Raw genomic sequence first — 12,594 nt, forward strand, 5'->3', positions numbered from 1 at the left:
CGTTGGATCAGTGTCCATCGAGGAGTCGGATTCAACTTCAATTGGTTTTTCGTGGAGTTTTAAGAACTTTTCCCAAAGTTCTTTTGCACTTCGGTAGTCGCCAATTCTATCGAGATCTTCATCTAGTAGTACGCTTAGAAGGTGAAATTCAGCTCGAGCGTTTGCCATAGACTCGTCACGTTGCTTATTGTTCCAGAGGTGTATCTCGAGTTCTTCTCCATTCGTTGTCTTTGGTGCTTCATATCCAAATTTCATTATTGATAAAATATTAAAATCTGTGTTAAGATATACCTCCATTTGTTGTTTCCATGTTGCGAAGTCTCCGTCGGACTTCGGGGGATGAATATTCGCTCCGGCCATCGTCTTGATCATTGTGCTTCAGCCGACGGTTAGTCCTTCTGAGGCGGTCTGGCTCTGATACCAATTGTAGGTGCAGCGGAGGCCGACAAGAGGGGGGTGAATTGCTTGAAAAATTAAAACTACCCTCCTCGGAATTTTCAACTCAAAAGAGCAATAGCAATAATAAAATAAATGAAACAAAGAAATAGAAATAAACCAGAGACTCGGGAGTTAACCTGGTTACAACCAAGGAGGTTGTTAATCCATGGCGATGAAAAGTGTGCACTAGAGAAATCTCCTTCTCTGTAGGTGGAGAAGTCTTTTTACACTCTAACAGAGCTCAGAACTATTGCTAGGAATTAATTACAGAGTTGATGGAACAATTGATTTCTAATTCCTAGTTCCAGAGGCCTTTATATAGCCTCTGGAAATTCTATCTCAGATGTCTGAGGCGCCTCCAATAGAGGTCCAAGGCGCCTCCATCGAGAGAGTGGATAAAACTTTATCCGAAAGCTCAATGTTAACTTCTGCCAGGTCCAAGGCGCCTCCAACAGGCATTGAAGGCTCCTTCAAGCTGGAGGCGCCTCCACGCCTGATGGAGGTGCCTCCAAGCTGGTTGGCAGTTTTTTCCAGCTTGCTTGCTTCTTTGCTTCGTCTTCCGAAATTTCGCTCTTTTGGGTGATTCTGGTCAACCGAAATAGGGCTCACCCGAACCCAATTTTCGGCCTTCTCCTCGAGCAACCTTCCTCCCCGGCTTAGCGTCCCTCGAACGCCGCGCACGTTATTCTCGCCCACCGGTATACTCTTCCGCAGCTCTCTCGTCCTTCGGACGCACCAAGCCCGTCGGCTCCCTTCCCGTGTTGTCCTTCTCGCTAGTTGTGTCTTCCGCTCGACTTCCTGCTCTCTTAAACTCTTGCACACTCAGACACAAGGATCAAACACAAAACAGGACCTAACCAACTTGGTTGATCACATCAAAACTACCACGGGGTTCAACAAGTGTTGCTGCATTTCCCATCTTCAAGAGATACTCAAAGTAAGAAAAGCTCATGAGATTCAAAGGTCACAATGTTAGTTGTGTTTCGATTTGTATTTATATTTGATTCCGTGTTTTGTGTTGTATTTTGTTCTTGAGTTGTATGAGGTTTCTCCACTTCCGGATTGTTCCGAGAAGGAGTGGTTTTGATAGTGGAGAGTGTGTTTAGTATGGATCCTTAGATTAGTCATTTTTCTTGATATGGATACCAAGTAAATCCTAGTGTTAGCATTATGGAGTTTGTCACTTCGAGTTTATCCATTGCAACAACATCTACGAAGCGAGGAAGCGAGTGAGACAAGCTATTCACCCCCCTTAGCTCCGGAGTGTCCCAACAACCTCAATTTGGGACTGATAAGCCACCCCCACTGCCAAACATTAGGTACCCCAACCCACAGTCTCAACCAATCAAGGATGTAAGCTGATCGGATGTAATGCTCCTTCATTCGATCGAGTGAGCATCGGGTCTAAGACGGTGCCCCATAAAGTCGAGCCGATGATATACCTGAGGGGCGGCCGGTCGACCCACAGTGAGGCCTATATTTCTATCATATTGTATCCTTTTGGAAGTTTGCGCTATAAAAGACAAAAAATATTCCACTGGCAAATCACACTTTAGAAGCTTATGTTAAATCACATAGATTTGCTCATCCATTTAAGGAATGGTATCAGAAACCCTTTATGACCAATCCTTTCTTAGGATTGTTTTGAGAAACTTGTTAGTGCTTTGAGATACGTGCCTAACGCAACAATTACATTATAAAAAAGGTCTCGATCTACCGGCAAAGGTATGCGATGTTCCATATTCTCACACGCTCTTTACTACAGTCTACTTCTACTATTTTCTTCTCTCGAGTTGATCATTTACTTGAGCGTCGAAGGATCAACACCAAAGACTACTTCCATGCTCCAGCATTAACACTCTCCATATTTCAGGAGGATAACACAGAGTCTTTATCCTATCAACAAAATAGCCATGTTTCCAACTCAACAAAATAGCCATGTTTCTAGCTCATCGTCAAAGGACAGATCACTAAGAATGCGTCAGAATACTATACCATTGTTGTTTTTTTTAATATTCAACTGTTGCCTTGCCGCCCGTTGTTTAAATATGAACCTGCGCATGGCGCTTGAAGAGCCGAGGAGGAGGAAGGAGGCGTCACATGATCTCCGGGGGATTCATGGCTGCGCAAGGTTGATGGTATTGGAATCGTAGGCGTAAGAGGCCATGTGGAAATCCCTGTTTTTCCTCATTTCAATCGCTATCGCTTTTTTCTAGGTCGATTTTTTTCTCCCTTCCGGAGCCGAAATGCCTTTTTCTAAGGGGACCAAATTATTTCCTTCTTCTTGTTAGTTTTAGGGGGAATTGACTTTATGATTTTGTTTCGTTAGGTTTGAATCGAAGGTCACGGTGGGCACAAACTCGAAGCCCAATGACTGATCTGTTTAGTTATTTAGTTTTTTTTTTTGCTCATGAATGCTGTTGTTAGCAGGAGTTAGATCTACTAGTTGATGGGGAAGAGTGAAATTGATCACTTATTTTTGCTTTTTGTTTTTGTTTTTTTACCTAAAATTGCATTGCATTCTGAAAGAATTTTGCCGAAGATTTTGTTCTATCCTTTTTCATATGTAGGCAAAAAAACCAACAATAAGTACAAAAGAGGAGTATGTGTAATACATATGCTGTCTGAAAATCGAAGCGATGGTGCGCTCGGGATGATGGTTGAGTTATTGACGGAGAGAAGACTTTTGGCTCCGAGGAGATGCTTCCTTTTGATTCTATGCATACTAAGACGAGCTAACATAACGTTAGCGTCCAGACAATAGGAGGGAGTCTCTGGTGAAGGTCCTTCGACGCTCAAGTTAATACAAATTCTAGACGGGTATAGATGAAGAATAGTAGAGAATGTGCACATGAGAATAAGTTTGAGATGTTCAAAGAACGTACCTTGCCAACATAACATCTTTTATATACCATCTCTCATAACCTCCGTAATCATGAGGTGACTAAGAATGTTAGAGATTATTAGGTAATGAAAAATGTACAATCTGTATTCTAATTGTCCAAGGAATCTTCTCTTATCCACATGTGTATCTCTTTTATCGTTTATAACTTATGTCATTGATGCAGCAGTTGAAGCAATACGTTGTCATAAATGGTCGGCTGATAAGACACATGATAATTCCCGAGGAAGGTTCCAGAAAAATATTCTCTGGCATATGATCATTATTCTAATAGATTATTAGGATTCTTTGCTCATGTTGTCTGCTGGGTATATTTCGATCGACCTATAAGGTCGATCGTCTTTATATCTATCATCGCATTAAGCTACTGGCTCATGTGTTGAATGGTGTTAGCAATTCGTTCAAAGAATAATATAATACCTTGAGCCGGTTGGAAATCTGTTTAAGAAATAATAAAATAACTTGTGCATGTTGGAAATCCACCTAGGAAGTAATATGAAGCTGAATGCCCAGGCTCAATCGGATTTTTATCTGGCCAGGTGTGTAAGTGCCTCAAGCCCAAGTTATGGGGTCACCTAAGCCCATCCGATTTATTACCGAATGGATACATAGGTATATTGTCGTGTGGAAACTCATAGGGATCACCAGGAATAGAGTCGACCGAACGTGTATAAAGAGGCTCGTACAGAGTAAGGAGTTTGACCTTTCACTCGACCGGACCTGTGGTCGATAGATTGTGAGGTGGGTCGGACATCCCCTAAACTCGATCAGCTATTGTATGACCGAACATGCAAGTGCCCTAATTCAAGAGTAGAACATCAAACTCCTTATGTTTGAAGGGCTTAAGGGTCGTCCGACTCTATTCCAAACGACTTATAATCCGGTCGGATTGACACTGCGAGTCTTAACATTGGACGAATAACAAAACCGTTTAGGGAATACTTCATTTTCTTGATTGTAACTATCATGTCATCTTAACTTTTACCTCCACGTCATCCCGTGGATCTGTTCGTTATATTCCATATCAATACATATTATACATTAGATAAAGCTCTTTTTAAATTTGTTTTATTTTTTTGGAAAACATAAAAGAAGACATCCGAATTATGAAATAGAAGATCTGCCTAGACGTCCTAATCGTCCTAAGTTATATTGATTGGTCAGATCAGTTCGGTGAACATTAATCCAATCATTAAAAAAAAAAGAGAAAAATATTCCAGGACATAATTTACATAATGACAGAATAAAAAGTGAAAAGTAGACAGTGAATGGTGGTGATTTTTGGATGAAATTAACACTAATACAAGGATATTTTAATTAAATTAACGATGATGTTTAGACGAAACCAGATATTTTAATTAAATTAACGGTAATGTTTTAATGAAATACTTAAATAATAATGCTTTTCCTTCAAACACTACCAAAGTAATTTTTTCATTTTTCATTTTTTATGTTTGTTTATTTTTTTTTGTAATTAGCTATTAAAAAATATAAAATAAATAAATTTTTATTTATTTTTATTTTATTAACGTTTATTTAATTTTATTTTTTAAAAAAAAGTTTATATTTTAAAATTTTCTATTAAAACTGCCCTTTAGACTTTTGGTTGTGTTCAATTATCCATCAATACCTTTCTTATTTTTTGCTATAACACTTTTTTTTATTGTTTAAGAGATTGTGTGTTTGATTGTGTTTTCTTCGTTTTCATTGCTTTAACTTTTTTTTATTGCCATAACACTTTTGACTATTAGAACCATTTCTAATTTACTCCAAGACACATCAATAATTTTCTTGTACCCCCAATCTTATCAAAACATGAAAAAGTTAAATATTTTAAATATTTTTTTAAAACGGATGGGAATTATGATAGTAAACGGTAGAATCCGTTATCCAACGGGCTCACATGATCGGTCCCAAGATTAACTCTGAAGAGGTAAATTGGGAATTTGTAATTGGCTAATGTGAAGGAGAATTTTTTTTCCTCGATTTTACCAAGATTCAAAACTTTATTTTATGTTAGCAACTCTGTTCCGTACTAACTAATTCAACCCTATCCTAGGGACAAATTGATAAAAATTATGAATCAAGAGTTTCTACATATGATGAAACTCAATAGAGTGAAAGTAACTTACTAGATAAAATTTTAATTGACACTCTATCTAGATTCATCAATTAATTTTAAGTTAAAACTAACTGATGATTTAAATATTTTTAAATTTTTAGCATAGACAAAATCTCAAGAGGGTACCAAAAAAACTAATAGTGTTGTTCTAAATTAAATAAGACATGTTAAACTCATAGAGGTCATGAATCAAATATTTTTAAATATGGTGGTAAAGGATGATTATGTTTATTTCTAGTGCCTCTATCAATTCCTTTTAGGGCTAATACGGAAGAGGTAAATACAAGTGACTACTAACCTTTGGAATAATGACTGGCGCATGAGAGAGACATTTACCTCGACTATGCTGAGATTCGAATTCTAGACATCATGGTGGCAGCACCTTATGTACTAACCACTAGATCATCCTGAGAGGACAAGTGTTTTTAAATATTATGGTAAAGGCGAATACGCTCGTCCCCAGTGCCCCCGCCAACCCGTCCCAGGGTCAATACGGAGGAGGTAAATCACGGGCGGCTACTAGTCTTTGGAATAATGACTAACGCATAAAGGAGATATTTACCTCGACTTTATCGAGATTCAAACCTCAGACCTCATTATGATTATACTTAGGAGAGTGAAATGAACATATTAAATCAAATCTTTTGATGTTCCATTTTTGGATCATCAAGACTACGGTGATGTCTTGAGAAAAATGGTATCAAGGTGGTAATGTTTCGATGAAATCAATAATAAGATGATGTTTTGACGAAATTAGCATTAAGATGATGATGGTCTTACAAAATCAATCAGTACTAGCTAATATGATAATGTTTTAACAAAATCAACATCAAACAGATAATAGTTTGACCAAAAGCTAAAGCAACGCCAAGGCAGTGGTTTTTTTGAAGCAACGCCAAAGTAATTTTTAAATTTTATGATTTTATTTTATTTTACTTTGTTTCACTTTTTTTAATTGTAATTAGTTATTAAAAAAGATTAAAAAAAAAGTAATATATATTTTTTTATTAATGTTTCTTTAATTTGTTAATTTTTTATTAATCTTATTTTGTATTTTTTTAAAATTGTTATTAAAGCTCTAAAACTTATTAAAAAAATATGGATAGCTAGATTTAAGAGAACGTCATAATTTAATGACGTAATTTTTTTAAAAAAAATAATCTTGTTAATCATCAATGACTTTTGAATGAAACTCGAAAATAATTAGTTCAGTTGGGGCGAAAATTTTAGGAATTAGATGTATCTTTTGATAAAAATGAAAGTACATGGGGGCATAAGACTGAATGCTCACTTTGGTAAAAGGCCCTTTAGACTTTGGTGCGTTCAGTTATCCATCAATACCTTTCTTTTTATTATTATTATTATTATTATTATTATTTAATGATATTCTGTGTTTGCTGATTGTGTTTTCTCCGTTTCTTATCAGGTGCTCTCCCTAAGCAAGTCATTAAGGTCTGGTTGCCAATCTGATGGGCTGTTTCTCTTCTAAGCTTACTGACAGACACGCAGTCGGATACGAGGATCCTGTGGTTCTTGCTTCTCAAACAAATTGTATCTTCTTTCTACCTCTCTTTTTGTTAATCCTGTAAATTTTCATGCTCAAGGAATAACCAACGCAGGCACGTACGCATGCACATGCATGCTTTGTGCTGTCGTCGTTTGCTGTCTGTCTATCTCTCCTTTTATTAATCCTGTAACTTTTATGCTTTACGTGCCATGCTTAATTCGATCTGTTGCTATACCATAGGGCAGATAATGGGCAAATAATATTTTTAATGTAGCAGTCAGGGATTGAATTTCACAGAAACTTGTGATTTGAAATTCATTCCATAATACCCGGCCCTATATCTATGGAGCCGGCTTCAGACCTGTAGCTGGCTTTCTGTCTATCATGAGAAACACTTCTTTGGACCACAGATTTCACGATGATAATATCTCATACACTAGCGACTAATTCGTCCCAAAAGAATTACATCTCCCACTCAAAAACAAATGATAATCTCAATTAACCTTATTGACTATCCCTGGGGTGATCAGCCCAGTCCCACAAAAATTTCCCACTGGCCACCAGGGGATAAATCGAGAAGCGCACATGACGAGCAGTCTAGAAGGCCAGTATCCTTTGATTATACCCCTCATTTGAAGGAAAAATTTCTACAAATATGTCATAGCTAGAGTTCGAACTGCGGATGTCTTTGTGACAACCTAGATGTCTTACCACGACACCATGACCCCGGGGACCCACCATCTCCCACTCAAGGTGGCAAAAGGCGAATACGCTCACCCCAGTGCCCCCGCCAACCCGTCCCAGGGCCAACACGGAGGAGGTAAATCACGGACGGCTACTAGCCTTTGGAATAATGATTAGCACATAATGGAGACATTTACCTCGGTTTTATCGAGTTTTAAACCCCAGACCTCATGATGACAACACCTCATGTGCTAGTCACCAGACCGTCCCGAGGGAACACACCATCTTCGACTAAAAAAAAATGATTAATCATATTGGTTAACGTCGAGCCTGAGGTGACCGGTCCGGTCCCACGAAAGTTTCCCACCGGGCACTAGGGTAAATCGGGAAGCGCACGTGGCGGCCAGCCCAGCATCCTTTGAATATGCCCCCCCTATTCGGAGGAAAAATTCCTACAAATACGTCGTAGCTGAGGTTCGAACCGTAAGTGCCTGGGAGATAACCTGAATGTCCTACTACGATACCATAGTCCTAGGGGCCACTATCTCTCACTCAAGGTGGCAAAAAAGGCGAATACGCTCGCTCCCAGCATTTCCGCCAACCCGTCTCAGGATCAACACGGAGGAGATAAATCACGGATGATTACTAGCCTTTGAAATAATGACTATCACTGTCTCCCACTCAATTGAGCATTTATAGTTAGTGGTTGGAAATATTTTTTCAAATATTTATGATCTCTACTACTACATTACTTTTTTTAATATTTTACTATTCAAATATTTCAAATTTTATAATAAAATATTTCACCAATCAAATATTTACTAGTTTCACCCATCAATTATTTCATTCCCAAATATAACTCCACAATCAAATATCTCTTAATTAAATTTAAAAAAATTCAAAAATATTAATTAAATAAAAAATAAAAAATGAAAAAAATGGCAGCCCTTCTTTTGATGGGCCCACAAAAGAAAAATCGTCAAACATAAACTTATGCCCGATTTCTAATCATCCTAGACATAAAATATTCTAAATAGAAATTATTAAAAATAATAAAAGGACTTCGATAAAAGTGTAAAATGTAGAAATTTGATATAAAGATTGATAGTCACGGATTTTCTAATAATAATAATAACAAATATAGAGTCTAATTCTAAATTTAACATAAAAAAAAATAGATCTTATGTTCATCCTAGATCACCTATCTAAGGGTGGTCACTTCGTTTACAAAAGGAATGGATTCTATCCCATACCACCTTTGGCCCACCTAGCTCTTGATTTTCTTTTCGTCAATCATCAGTTGTGATTAAAATCCGGATAAATTATATATATATATATAGAGAGAGAGAGAGGGGATTGATATGCTACGCGCCAGTAAAGTGCGCGACTTGCTCTTGATCGATCTCTGGACCGATCAGGAACCTCCTGATCAATCTTGTATATATATATATATATATATATATATATATATATATATATATATATATATACATTATCTGAATTGATTCGAAAAATATTAGTTTAGAATTGAAAATTTTTAGATTTGGATTGAGGATTTTTGAATTGTACTAGTTTCGGATTGGATTTAGATTGAATTGAATTTAGGGTTTGGAGATTTTTTAAAATTAAATTTTATTTTAAAAATTAAGATGCTTTATTTAATAGTAAAATGTTATGAGGATTATGATAAAATATTAAAATATAAGTGAGAAAGGATAGGAAAATAGTAAATAAAATATTTTCTAATTAGGGCGATCAAGTTGGTCAAGTTATCCGAATTCGGATTTAAGATTCTAGATTATGTTTGGATTTTGCTTGAGATTTTTTTTATAATATCCTTGTTTCAACCTGGCTAGAGCTCATCCGATCCCTCGAATTGACACTCCTAAATAAATGTCGTCCCAAAATTTCATGCATTTCTCAAGCAATCAAAATTTAATTTCCATATAGGATGCATCTACGATGATTAAACTATTAATAAAGTTAGGGTGCCACGTTAGGAGTCTCCATCTTCCTAGATTTACTTAATGTACGGAATATGAGATCGGACCGTCTATCTCAGGATCAGTAGGGTTGTAAGATTTATATATCTAGTATAAAAAAAATAGATGTAGAACTACTTCCTAGAGTTGGGCACTGATTGAACTTTTACAGGTTCCAATATGTTTACGATATGCAAATAGTTGCTTGCTTGCTTAACGACGGCAAATATTCATCTCTTGTTACCTTGACTATCCTAAATTTTCTTTTAAAAAAAAATATTATTTGACAGTCACGGTCAATGACATAGAAGCACTTTATGAACTATTTAAAAAATTGAGTTGTTTGATCATTCCGGACGGGCTAATCCATCGGGTATGTACTTTCCTTAGGCGTTTAACCACTAAACTACTTCTATGGTATCGTGACCGTCCAAGGCTTTCTTCACTATTCTTAATTATGCCATTGAGCAGGAAGAATTCCAGCTTGCTTTGTTCAGGAACAGCAACAGAAGAAATCTGTTTGCAGACAGGGTCAGCATTCATTCTGGTTTAACTTTGAGCCTAGTGAAATAATTTCTTCTCAAACGAAATGGGGCTATCGAGTTTGGAGAATTTGTCAGGTATTTGACTTGTTTGATATCAAACGAAATGGGGCTATTGAGTTTGGAGAATTTGTTCGGTCGCTTAGCATCTTTCACCCAAGAGCTCCACAATCAGAGAAAATTGAATGTAAATGCTTAAACTTTCCACTAGCTTCTTGTATGTTGGCCTTATAACAACTATTGGAAAAGACTTCCAATAACTGACTTTATGTTTGATTCCTTCATTTTACTTGCAGTTGCATTTAAGCTGTATGATTTAAGGCAAAATGGCTTCATAGAACCCGAGGAGGTGAGCATAGTTTGGTTTTATCATTAATCTTTAGATTTCCTTCTTGTTGGATCTTTTATATTGGATGCCTTTTGAAAACCATTCTCAGTTGAAGGAGATGGTGTTGGCTATTCTCAGTGAATCAGAATTGTCTCTTTCAGATGAACTCGTCGAAGAAATTGTCGATAAGGTGTGTGTGATACCCGGCCCCCTTAAAGGATCGTCTTTTCCTAAATAATTAAATTCCAAGACAGAAATTGACTTATTTGTTGTCTTTTGAAGAGTTTCAATCAGGCGGATGCAAGAGGCGATGGGAAGATCGACCCAGATGAATGGAAGGATTTTGTCAAAAGAAATCCATCTCTGCTCAGGAATATGACTCTTCCTTATTTATCGTGAGTTCTCGGTTCAAACATATATCTTTTGTTAGTTGTTACACTACTACTCAGTTACAATCACTAAACACTCTGCGTATTTCTCTTTCTAAGGAGACCCTGCTAGAAATTAAGTATGGTGATTTCATGTTGTTCATGCAGGGACATAACAACATCATTCCCTAGTTTCGTCATGCAAGAAGACATCAGCGACACCGATACCGTATGATGTTATCATGTTATATCGATGACTGTCTAGCCATATTCTGAAGAATTACGGCCCGTGGTTGCTTCAAATCTGGGCAGGAGCAGGGCCGGCTCAAAACATAGATCATTAAAATCTATGCCTAGGACACCTATTATATTGGAGTCCATCAAATTATATATATATAAAATATATTAATTTAGATATTAAATATTTAAAATTGTAATTAAAATAAATTTTAATTAAAATTTATTTTTATCAATTATTTAAATTTTTTACTTAGCTAAATTATATTTGATCAATAATGTTTAATTTTTAGATTTAACCAATAGTTTTTAATTTTTTTATATTAAAGTTAAATTTAATCATTTTTATTTTTTTTACTCGTATTAGATTTGATTGATAATTTATATTTTTTTAATATTAAAGTTTGATTTGGTTGGTAATTTATTTTTATTTTTTTATTAAAATTTGACTCATAATTTTTAATTTTTTATTGATAAAAATTAAATTTAACTATCAAAAATAAGTTTAGTTAATAAATTAAAAATATTTATTAGTTATACTTAATTAACATTTTTTATAACTTCTATGAGTTATTATGCACATTTGTTTTTAATAATTTGTCATCGATATTTACTAGCTAAATATTTTTGACTAAATAAATTTAATTGATAATTTATCGAAGTTAAAATTGATAAAAGACAACCATGAAGGTCCTACTAATATGGGATCCTAAGAAAGAGTCTATTATACGTAGTGTCTATATCTATTAGACTATTACTCCGACCTATTACATTTAGGTCACATAATAATAATTTTTACTCGTTGCGTAGACTTACCTTCATCGAAATTTAAATTAATTGATATATTTTTTAAAAGAAGCATAGTAATTAAAATGTATATTAATAGTATATTAATAATTTATTAATCATGATCAAATTAGTTAACATAAAATATTTTTTATTTTTTTATAAATTTTACCAATAAAAAAGTGAAGTTTGACCCAAAATGAAATTATTGCTACGTGACATAGTTAGTCACTTCTTCTGATTGCATAAATAATTATTGGCAATGTATAAAATTATCCTTTTAAATTTTACTAATAAAATTAAATATCTTTAATAATATTTTTAATATTTATTTTTTAAAAAAATATTAAGATGTTTGTTTTTTTTACCTAGGGCTTCAGGGTTGAGACGGTACCATGAGACGGCATATGAATGCTCGAGTACATATTTTGAATTTTAACATTATTTATAAAATTATGGACATTCATTTGTTGCCTGACGATCTTAGCTCAGTTGGAAAAACGGAGGATTGTAGTCGTTGCGGATGTTGAAGGTTCGAAGTTCAAACTTTCAGGAGGGTTTCATCTAAATAATAATAATGATATTTTTAATATCAAGTATTAGATTTCTGAGTAAACACAGTATACTTTTATATTAAGTACTCATGCCATTAAAGATAAACACAATTTTATAGAAGATGTTTTTTTTTAATCAAATCC

The 12,594-nt window shown here is 35.1% G+C and overlaps 1 pseudogene; it reads left to right on the forward strand.

Moving 5' to 3' along the window:
• Positions 1-6,931: 6,931 nt before the first annotated feature.
• LOC122040409 lies at positions 6,932-10,967 on the forward strand (annotated as a pseudogene).
• Positions 10,968-12,594: the final 1,627 nt, after the last annotated feature.

The sequence above is a fragment of the Zingiber officinale genome, chromosome 2A, assembly GCF_018446385.1.
Source record: "Zingiber officinale cultivar Zhangliang chromosome 2A, Zo_v1.1, whole genome shotgun sequence".
Classification (NCBI taxonomy): Eukaryota; Viridiplantae; Streptophyta; class Magnoliopsida; order Zingiberales; family Zingiberaceae; genus Zingiber; species Zingiber officinale.